Here is a 10,617-nt window from a genome sequence, read left to right as displayed (position 1 = left end):
AGTGATGGGCATTTGTTTTAATTCTATGCAATTATAAAAGCCTAGAAAATTTGACAAAAATGAAAACCATGTCTCACAGCTTCTGATATAGCTGTTATTTCATTTCAATGCAGTTTAAGTCCTATGCATGATGAAATTTTCTTACCATGCCTGCAGAGATTGCTGAAGGGACCAGTCCAACACAGCTGAAATAAATACTGATGGAAATTATGGAAGTTCTCTAATCTTTAAAGATATGAAGTAATTTACATGTAAGTTCAATACTCATTGACAATTTCAGGTAAGGACTTAGCTTTAATCAACACTGATGAAATAGTCAAGACCTTATTTCCATGTCAGGGGGATATTTTCTGAAACGGTAATGGACCTATCTAGAAGTCATGAGCAGATAAAACCTTGTCATAATTAACCCTTTCCAGCCATTCCTTCTTCATATTAACCCAACAACACTCCAGTAAATACTGACATATTAGACAGTGTAATATGGAGCTACATTCCTGGCACAATCTCATTAATACTTTTTTGCTTAACTTCTAAAACAATGCAGTTATTAATTTTTTTCAATACAGGTGTCTTGGGGTGACTTTATGATGTGTATCCCATATCACTGCCCTATGCCCAGAAATTAATTCTTGTGCCTTTCTATGCCTCTAAACTGAGCCTGAGAGGGGGAAGGAAAAACTGAGCAAAACTTTTTCAAAGCAGTTTGCAGCTTGTTCAAGGTCACACAGAGATAGCGTTTCTTTTCCAGCTGGGGCAGGGGAGGGAGGAGGCACCCGGCTTGCGGCTGCCCGGTCAGTTTCTGGCCAGTTGTTCAGTTTCTTTTTCTCCAGAGAGAGACTGAGAGTTGAACTTTTTTCTTCCCCTGGAATTTTGGATTTTCTCTCTTTTCTACTAGACTACTTCAGTATCAGAGCACATCGGGAGGACTTTCCACCGAGTGCAGAGGGCCTGGCCCTGGCCCAAGCCCCAGCTCCGAGGAGACCAAAGGGGGGACTCGAACACTTTCCCAGGTTTTTTCCTTCACAGCGAAATTTTATTATTTAGCATTATCATCCTTTTCCCTTGTGTTTGTTAAATAAATAGTTTTTATCTCCTTCACTTTCCTTCGAGGAAAATTTATTTTTCCTGAACCTGGTGGGGGAGGGGTGGTGACCGGCCTTCTCTCAGAGGATATATTTCTAAATTTGGCCAAACCGGCACAACAGGTACATACAATTTTTATATTATACATGGTGTATGTATGTATGCATGTAAAGGCTATGCAATTTGACGTGATTATAATTTAATTATTAATTTCATATTAAACATGTTCAGTAAAATAAAGGAAATATTATTCTGAAATATGAATCCTGTGTGAAAAACAAATCATTAAGTATTTGAGGTGTCAGGAAGTGATTTCTTTGGTTAGTGCCAAAATTCACAGAGGCATAATAGGGTTCTTTACTCTTCTCAAAATTCCAGGTAGACCCTGTGTAGCTTCATAGCAGAAGTGATAGGAAATATAAGTGTGAAGTTTCACAGTGTCACTGAGAAGTGGAAACCTGAAGAACCTGATGGATAAAATTAATATTTTAGCACTTCAGCCTTGTCCCATGTAGAAGACTTCCGATTCAGGGGAATGCTATCAGTATATTAAAGATAATTGCTCCCCACAGACAGATATTACAATCCTCTTTCAAAATGGTCCAATTTTCTGATCTTACTGTACTTAAATGAAAAATCCTCATTACATTAATTTAACAAAGTTACACATATCTGTGTAAAATCCATCATCTTTTCTATCTTCAGTAACATACAATAAGTTCCTTTCAGAAATGTTTTGAGTGCCTGTTTTGATTTAGATTACTTTATTTATGGTTTGGAAAATGTTCAGATAAAATGTCTCTTTTTTTACACATGGAATAATCTTTTTGGTCACAGAAACAAAAAAAAATTCTTGTTTTTTGTTATAATACATATCAACACATAAACCAAGTAATATCCTACTATAAGGAATAACAACAGATTTTTTAAGTCATGTATATGTTGTTTCTATTTTTAGATATTGTGTACAGCAAAACAGTAAGCCTATTAAGTAGATTACTGGAAGTATGTACAAGCACAAATAACACCACAAATTATTGACAAATATACAGTTGTGCACACCAGTAAGTTATACTGCGCATTTATTTCTGAAGTATGCCCCAGTGTATATATTAATGACATGGAAAGAACCCTTGTATTATTAAAAGGTTTAAAGTAATCTCTTAACATGTTTGGAGGCTAAAAATACAATCATGCATAGGGTATGTATGCACACATATGTGTACGATACACGTGTAAATGAAATTGTAGACCCCAAGTTCTTAATATATAAAGATAGCAAATACATGCAGTATCTTTTAAAGGGAACCTCAGATGAATCACTGAAGGATCTAAATGTCCATCATTTTCTGGAACATTTCATTTGGAAACCCCATCAATAGCCTGAAGTTACAGAGAAGGTCTACAAAGCGCTAACAGTGAAGTAGGGTAGCTGGTAGGAGGCTACCCTAAACTGTCACAGCCGAGGGACCTGCAGATGTCTGCCATAGGACAGGAAATTATCTTCTAAAACAATTAACTCTCACAATGGAGACCAGAGAATAAAAAGATCTCTGTCACACTATTTTTATCATCATCTGCTCTCCATGATGAGAGCCTCCTAATGGATTTTATGTCCCATGAAAGCCTGAGTTCACTGTTTTTCCCAGAATATGTATTTATTCCTTACATTAAGATTTCTGGAATTCTGATTCACATGATGAATAGGAAAACATATGTAATATAATAATGAAAAACTGTTTTCAGATTCTAAAAAATATAGTTAGTTTAATAGTTTATAACTACAGGTTTTTTTGAAGTCAATTTCTATACAGGTAAAAAGTAATTTTCTTTTGAAAATCTCTTCCTAAATTTTCTACATCTTAAGCTTTACAACATTTATGCAGTGAGATATATATTCAACTAAAAATATGCCAAAGATAAGCATTCAGGTATATCTGAATTCAGTGCAATCGCATATAAGCTTTACTGATAGCACAGTAATAGTGGTTGAGCCATAAAGCTACTAAGGAAACAGTATATTTATTGACAATTTACTTTGTGAGCTTCTGATGGAGTGTGAAGGATGAGTATTTCCAATCTGATGACAAAACCACTATGTCTGATGCTGGAAAGTAAACAAAATGTAGGAGTTTTGGTTACAAATATGCATTCAGGTGGACCAAGACTTACTGTCTAAATCTACTGTAGGGAGGACGTAGCATCATCTATTTGCCAACAACTGTGTTTATATTAATTCTACGTCTCTTCCATTCCTTACCATGCTGCCTACTCATTGTATTTCAGTATTACAATATACAGAGCGCACCTTGGATTAACTGTAACAATATACACAAAGAAATACAGTCCTCCTTGCTTTCATCACAGCTACACGCAAGCTTTTATAAATCAATGCAACCTGAATCTAAAGATTTAGAGGAGATTCACATTGTGTTATTTTGACTATCCTGCTTGGGGGCAAAATTATGAGCTTAGAATTATGCAGTGTAACTTGTTTAAAGTGTCTGAGCTGGGGGCTGCTCTGTTCTAAACTAAGTCTATTTAAAAATAAACAATGACCTTATGCATGGGTCACCTTAAAATCCTAAATTCCTATATAAAGTATCAACCTATTTCTTCATTCCAAGCACACACCAGTTTCCTTGCACATCAAAAGAAGAGTGATTGGAATCTAGCATGTTGTTGCTACACTTGCTTTCAAAAATGTGGTACAGTCTGTAGCTGAAGAAAATATTCCCCTATCCTCTCCATTGTACACTAAGGACAAACCAGGTTCATCACATGCCCTCATATTTTTCTTTCAATTTTCTTTTCAGGATGTAGTTTATCTTAAATCATGTCTGGGAGTCCCTCAGGGTCATTTTTCGTTCTCTGAAGTCTGACATTTTACCTCTGTGTGATGTGCCACACCCAGTTATGTCCTTCCATGAACTGACAGATGTGACCAGGAAGAATTATCAAGGCAATGACTAGTGAGCCTGCAAAGTCTAAATACAAAACTAGTGCAGATATCACCCTAATTTCCTGAGAATGTAAGCAGAAGTGGTTGCAAGAAGCAGTATAATTGTTCTAATCATTTAATCTATTGCTTTAATCAAAGTTTCTGCTTCTAAATAGCAAGAAAATAACTTCTGTTGAATTACCTACTTAGTATCAGTGATAATACGTTAAACAATCATTGATTATCTCTCCTTAATGATGAATTATTGCATGCATTCTTGATTTTGCAACGGTTTTTGGCAAATCTCATTCAGTCCTAATGTTATAAAAGTGTATCTTTCCAAGCTTAAATGAGAATTTGAGAATTGCACTGACTATACTGTAATGATTTACAGAAACGACACAATGATTCACTGAAAAAAAAAGTGCCTTGTGTTATGCGTTTGACATGCATCTCTCCATGTACACTGAATATCCATACTTCTATGTATATTAGAAAATGTAGACATCCATGCTGCTGTGAAGGACTGCACTGAAAAAGAAAATGCACCATGTAGTTAAAAAAACCCAAGAAACTACCTCTACCATGAATTTAAAAACTCTGAAAGTGTCCTTACTCTCTCCTAAATTGTTCTCTCCACATACACACAGAGACACTCCCACGTCCCAAGATGAACAAGGAGCTTTTATGCAACAACAAGACGAACTTAGAGAGACATTTTTGAAAGCACCAAAGTGAATAAGGCCTAAAGACAAAGGGTCATGTTCTGCAATAGTTTAAAGGCATTGTTGACCCTTCCTGCCTGCCATGTATGTTTTAGGGTGCTGCTCCCTCAGAGCCTCCAGCACAAGTGTTTCAGGGGCTGGGCTCCCAACCAAGTCAGACTCAACTTTAAATCCCAACCAGATGATTTATAAACTTTATAGCTTATAAAAAGAACAATCCTAATTTCCCTTGGTTATATTTTGGCCTCGGAAATGAGTTATTGGAAAGCAGGGGGGAAACTGAAATCCTTTTAGACACCACTGTCACTGAAAAATTGCATGTGGACTACATTACTGTACTTGAAAGCTGACATGCACAGCCAAGAACCTAGCCTTAGGGACATTTGGACAACTAGAGGCAAAACTTTGCTAAGTGCCACTAGGTATCCACTGACATTTTCAGGTTATTAAGTACCTTTACAAAATCTGCCTTCTTTTGGTAATGGAAATATGTAACACTTAAGCTCTCAAGTCAAGAATTTTAGTCTTGGTGTAACCAATAAATAGTCAAACATCTCTTGTCTATTTCAGGTGGTTTTAGACCAGAGCTGCATTTCCTGGCAAATTTTGACTTTGATGGCTAGCTTGAAGTTCTACCCTCATATTATGGAGTCAACCTCCATAGCTGCTCCACAGTTCTATGTTATGCGTCCCCCATGCCCCACTGGCATTTACATGGTGTCCAGCTTGTCAAGACATTGATGGGTTGGTGATTCCAACCACCATCCTCCATCAGCTGCTCTGTCACTACAGAGGATGTCAGCCCCTGGGTCACCAATTACAGATGTGCATGACTTCCTCATATCCCTGTGATGAGCAGGGACAGTCTCCAGATTCCCTGCCACCTCTCCAAGCCTTTGGTGCAGCCCAGTGTGCATTGTTTGAGCCTCCCCTGGGATTGGACTGGAGCAGGAGTGGTCCACAGTCTCAAGAACGCACTGTGACAAGACCCAGTGAAGTGTCAGTCTTCTGGTCTGCTTCTCATGTATAGGCATGGCTCCTGGAGCACTGGAGATCCCAGCAATCTGCCAGAAGGTATGGGACAGCCAAGCCTGCTTGGGCCACAATAAGTAGCAAAGTGCCACAGGATTGACAGAAAGGAGTCTGCCATCATCACAGCCATAAGATTTCGCCTGTCTTCTGTGGAGGAATATGAATCTGTGTGAAATAAAGCATGGTCTCAGATGACTGACATAAGTAATTGAACTACATTGAAAAGGCACTGTACTGTTATTCAGAAAAATTATTCTGGCTCCTATGTTTAGACAAGAATGTTTAATCATTAAATGTATTTCTATGTGGTCATCCATTACTGATGTCAAAAATGAATGCCTGAAGTGAAACAATTCCTTCTTCTATTTGACAACTTTGAATTACTTCGTTTCTCCGCTTAAGAAAACTAAGATCAAATTCATCAGCATCCATATAATACAGACTGTGTTAATTATCTGCTGCTACTATATTGAAAACTATTTCTGTTCATAGTGCTACACTAAACAGTCAATTTTGATTTATACTTTATCCAGTTCTATTAAAATCATCTTCTTAATCTTCTAGAAGTCTGTGCTTCAAGTGATTTCTGAACTGATTATGAGTTTGGAGCCCTTTCAGAATTCTTAATCCACGTACTTATCTACATATTAATTTCAAATGTTGTGAGAAACCAGATACAGGTCTTGAAATCTTGAATTCTGGGCTATGAGATATTTAAGGAAAAATGGTTGATTCAACTGGCTAGAGAAATTCTGACTCAGCAGAATTCAAGAATATAATAGAGCACATGGAATAAAAAGATTATTTTTAAAATTATTAGATTTCAATATTTGAGTGTACATTGTGTTGGTATTTGAATGGATGTGCTCTCCTCCAGCCTCACTGTTTGGTTTAGCATGTAACCTGATATACAGTAGTTATATATGTCAGTGTATAATATATGTACAAACTCCTTTACATGTCCAGTTTAGAATATTCAGTCATGTATGGATAAAAAAATTTCCATGATTTCCCCCAAAAACTGTTATGTGCTGTTTGGCCAAAAAGACAGAAAAGCTTTTCAATGGCATTTTTCTGTCTCTCTAGTTTTGTATTAAAATTGTTTATACGACATTATTTTATATTTATTCTTGTTCCTATCTCATATAATTTCCAAACAAATTCCTTTGTGGTTAGGAATTGTATTGTAGGCATCATTTAAGAGACAACACTGTAGGTTTCCGTGTGACAACGTTCTTGCTTAATGGGCTGCAGAAACAATACAATACAATAAATTAATTATGAGAAGTTACTTTTGGGAGTAGAACCCAAAGTTTCCTAAATAACTCCATTAGCTGGAGCCAGCAGTGTGTCTTTGTGATATTCAATCAATGCAGACTTCCTCTCATTGTTTCCTCTTTTCAAGCAGTGTAATTGATAACACTAGCCTTTTAACTTGATAGACTCCTTTATCTGCTGTGTATTTTGTACCCTTGCAGTTCTTCTAAGGCCCAAAAGCAATTAAAATCAGAAATAACAAGAAGTATAAGTAGCAATTTGAATATCCACATAAGTTTTATTAGCATTTCAGACATGTTAGTCTGAAAAGCTTTCTTTATCTGTGGTGCTTTCTTCTCCCTTGTTCTTTGTGGAGAAGACAGTTGGAATCTTTAGTCTCACCTGCACCTGTGTGCCGGTTTGGACAAATTTGGAGGAAAAATATCCTCTGATAGAAGTCAGGTTACAACCACCCCGCCCCCCACCAGGTTCAGGGAAAAAAATAAATTTTCCTCAGAGGAAAGTGGAAGAGATAAAACTATTTATTTAACAAACACACAGGAAAAGGATAATAATGCTAAATAATAAAACCTCTCACCGTGGAGAGAAACCTGGGAAAATTTCAGAGTCCTTCTGTAGATGTGGTCTCTCTCCTCCTCCTCGGAGCTGGGTCGTGGGCCCACCTCCAGGGCCTCGGTGGGAAATTCTCCCGATGTGCTCTGATGTTAAAACAGTCCAGACGAAGAGAAGGGGAAAAAAAATGAAGTCCCAGGAAAACAAAGTTCAACCCTCTGTCTCCCTCCGGAGCAAAGGAGCCAAAAGCTGGCTGAAAAGCAAGCAGGATGCTTCCTCCACTCTTGCTGCTGTTAGAATCAGAGGAGTGTGTGTCTGTGTCCCTGAACAACTGCTTTGAACAGTTCGCTCGGTTTTTGCCTCTCCCCCCTCTCAGGCTCAGTTTAAATGCACAGAAAGGCACAAAGTTAATTTCTGGGCATAGAGCAGCAATAGCAGATACACATCATAAAGACACCCCAAGACAACCTGCTCACCTAAAAGGTCTAAACTGGTTCAGGGTGTTTGTCACTGTATTTCTTTAGCTTTCATCTCTAGTAGGTGCAGGAATGGAATGGAATGGAATGGAATGGAATGGAATGGAATAGAATAGAATAGAATAGAATAGAATAGAATAGAATAGAATACCCCAAGTTGGAAGGCACCCATCAGGAGCATCAAGTCCACTCCTGGCCCTGCACAAGACATCCTCAAGAATCACACCATGTGCCCAAGAGCATTGCCCAAATGCTTCTTGAACTCTGTCAGATTGGTGTTATGACCACTTCCCTGGGGAGCCTGTCCCAGTGCACAACCACCATCTTAGTGAAGAACCTTCCTCCACAGGGATGGATTTTTCCATGGTTTTTTTTACCTAGCAAGATCGGAATTTTAAGTTGTCAATCATTAAATATTACCTTACTCTTCTGTACTTGCAACTAAATATATTTCAGCTACCTGTTTCCTTCTTGAAGATGAGAGAATTCTGCCTTTTCTGGTCTAGCAAGAGCAATGTCTCTTACACTGGTGGAGTTTACTGTGGTTGTATACAACATGTCTACAGGCAAGAGCATCTATCACATTAAAAAAAAACCACACAAAAAAAACAGTTTAGGCAAACCAAATTTATTCTTAAGATTCACCAGATCCTAAGACATGTTCCTTCAAACTAACTGATGGTTATCAGTTGATGGTGCACTTTTGTCTTACTTGCAATAGAAAAAACACAGATAGGCAAGTTGGGCTGAAACCTTAACTTTTAGATGGCTAAAATTACATGCGGTCCTCTTTCCTTTCTGTTCAAAGATATAAATCCAAAGTGTACTGAAGCTAATGCACTTGCAGCTGTGAAAAGTACCTACACAGCAGGGGATTTGAAAGAAAAAAATCCCAGACATTCACTCCATAAAGTTCAGCACAGGCTCTGGAATCCATTGAAATAGGAATTACTTCATCCAATGTTGTTTAAGCCCGCAAAACTTCAGAATTAAACAGCATTGGATCAAGTAAAATTTTACATTTATGGATTCAGTGGACTTGATCCAGACTTTTGATCCATCAAAATATATAAAACCAGAAAATGAGGGTTTGGATGCCTGTCTTGGAGTTCAATGTTGGTTTATTAGTACTGAAAACCATCCTACCTTTGAACTGGTTTTCATTTTAGGTAATCTCTTTTTTTCCTTTTCAGAGGTTGACCCTTAGTAATTAATAGTAATTTTCTGCTAACTAGCACACCAGTTTCATTAACTCAGCCGGAATTAATGCAATCTCTCAGTTACTTAACCTGGACCTAGCTCAAAAAGTAAAATTAGTTTAAATAACTGGATTTGTTATATATAAAAACCAGAATACAATGTTTCCTGCAGTCTAAAATTATGCATGCAGAATAGAAGGGTTTTTTTAAGAGATTAATATTGAATATCTATCACACAAAAGTGCAATTCCACCGGTAATGGAAAACTAAAAAAAATGAGTTAATTTTCAGGTGCCAGCAAGGGCCGCAAGAGAAAATACATGAGGACTGAAGAGATAAATAAAAATATCCGTTGCAAGTAATACATTTATTAAGTTAATAAATTAGAATTAGAAAATACAAATGTTTCAAATAAGAGTTATTAGATTAGTTCTCTCAGAAAGTAATACATAAGGAGTAATAATGAACATGGCTAAGACAGAGCAAATTATTTGGTGACTGTGAAAGGAAGGAGACTCCCATGTCTTAGTCACTGTTCTTAGTGTTGGAGTCTTCATGGTGCAGACCTATTTGCTGCTTGTCACATTTGCTGTTTGGTTGCTATGATATTAACCCAGAATTTGCTTTTGCTTTTAAATTCTATTTCGGTTCAATTACTGTATTTCTCACTGAATTTACTGATATTTTTCAGAGGATTCTAATTATATCCACACATCTCTATGTATTTTTTTTCTGAGGTTGTTACATCTCATGCCAAAGTATTGTTTACATTGTATTCTATTTTGGTAGCTATTTCATGCAGGAAGTTCTGATTCTTTCAAATGGTTTTGAAGCTGAATCTTCTGATCCTGCTGTCAGCTAGTGTATATGACCATGTTTCCACTGACTTTGATGGCTTATAGCAATTTTTGGCAGCTGACAGCAGCAACTTTTCTATACCAAAAAATACTGTTGATTTGTAAGAGAATCACAAATCCCCAGTGCTTACAGAATTGTATTATCCCTCTGCAACTAATACACTGCTTGCTAAAATAATCTTTTTACCTATTCATGAACAAGTAAAGACAAAATGACTAACTATAAGGTGAAGTTTTCATCTGTTTTTAATAGTGCAACAAGTATTTTCAAAGGGAGCACAAGCTTTGAGTGAATTGTTCTGTTTAGCTTTTAACAATAGTATGTGGCTAGAATTATTGTCTAGCCTACTTAATAGCCTGATTTTTGCCTAATCTGTTGCAATTTAAAATGATCAGCTGCACTGATAACAGCATCTTATATAGCAGTACGTAACATGAGAATTAGCCATGAAAACGTTAGTCCATTAATTT

The 10,617-nt window shown here is 36.9% G+C and overlaps 1 long non-coding RNA gene across 1 annotated transcript; it reads left to right on the top strand.

Moving 5' to 3' along the window:
- The first annotated feature begins 1,169 nt into the window (after positions 1-1,169).
- LOC108449056 lies at positions 1,170-6,345 on the top strand. Its single transcript, XR_001865154.1, has 2 exons — positions 1,170-1,208; positions 5,323-6,345. It is a non-coding gene; the product is annotated as an uncharacterized LOC108449056 (long non-coding RNA).
- The last annotated feature ends 4,272 nt before the right edge of the window (positions 6,346-10,617 follow it).

This window comes from Corvus brachyrhynchos, unplaced genomic scaffold (assembly GCF_000691975.1).
Source record: "Corvus brachyrhynchos isolate BGI_N302 unplaced genomic scaffold, ASM69197v1 scaffold9, whole genome shotgun sequence".
Lineage (NCBI taxonomy): Eukaryota > Metazoa > Chordata > Aves > Passeriformes > Corvidae > Corvus > Corvus brachyrhynchos.
This window is presented reverse-complemented; position numbering and strand designations above follow the sequence as displayed.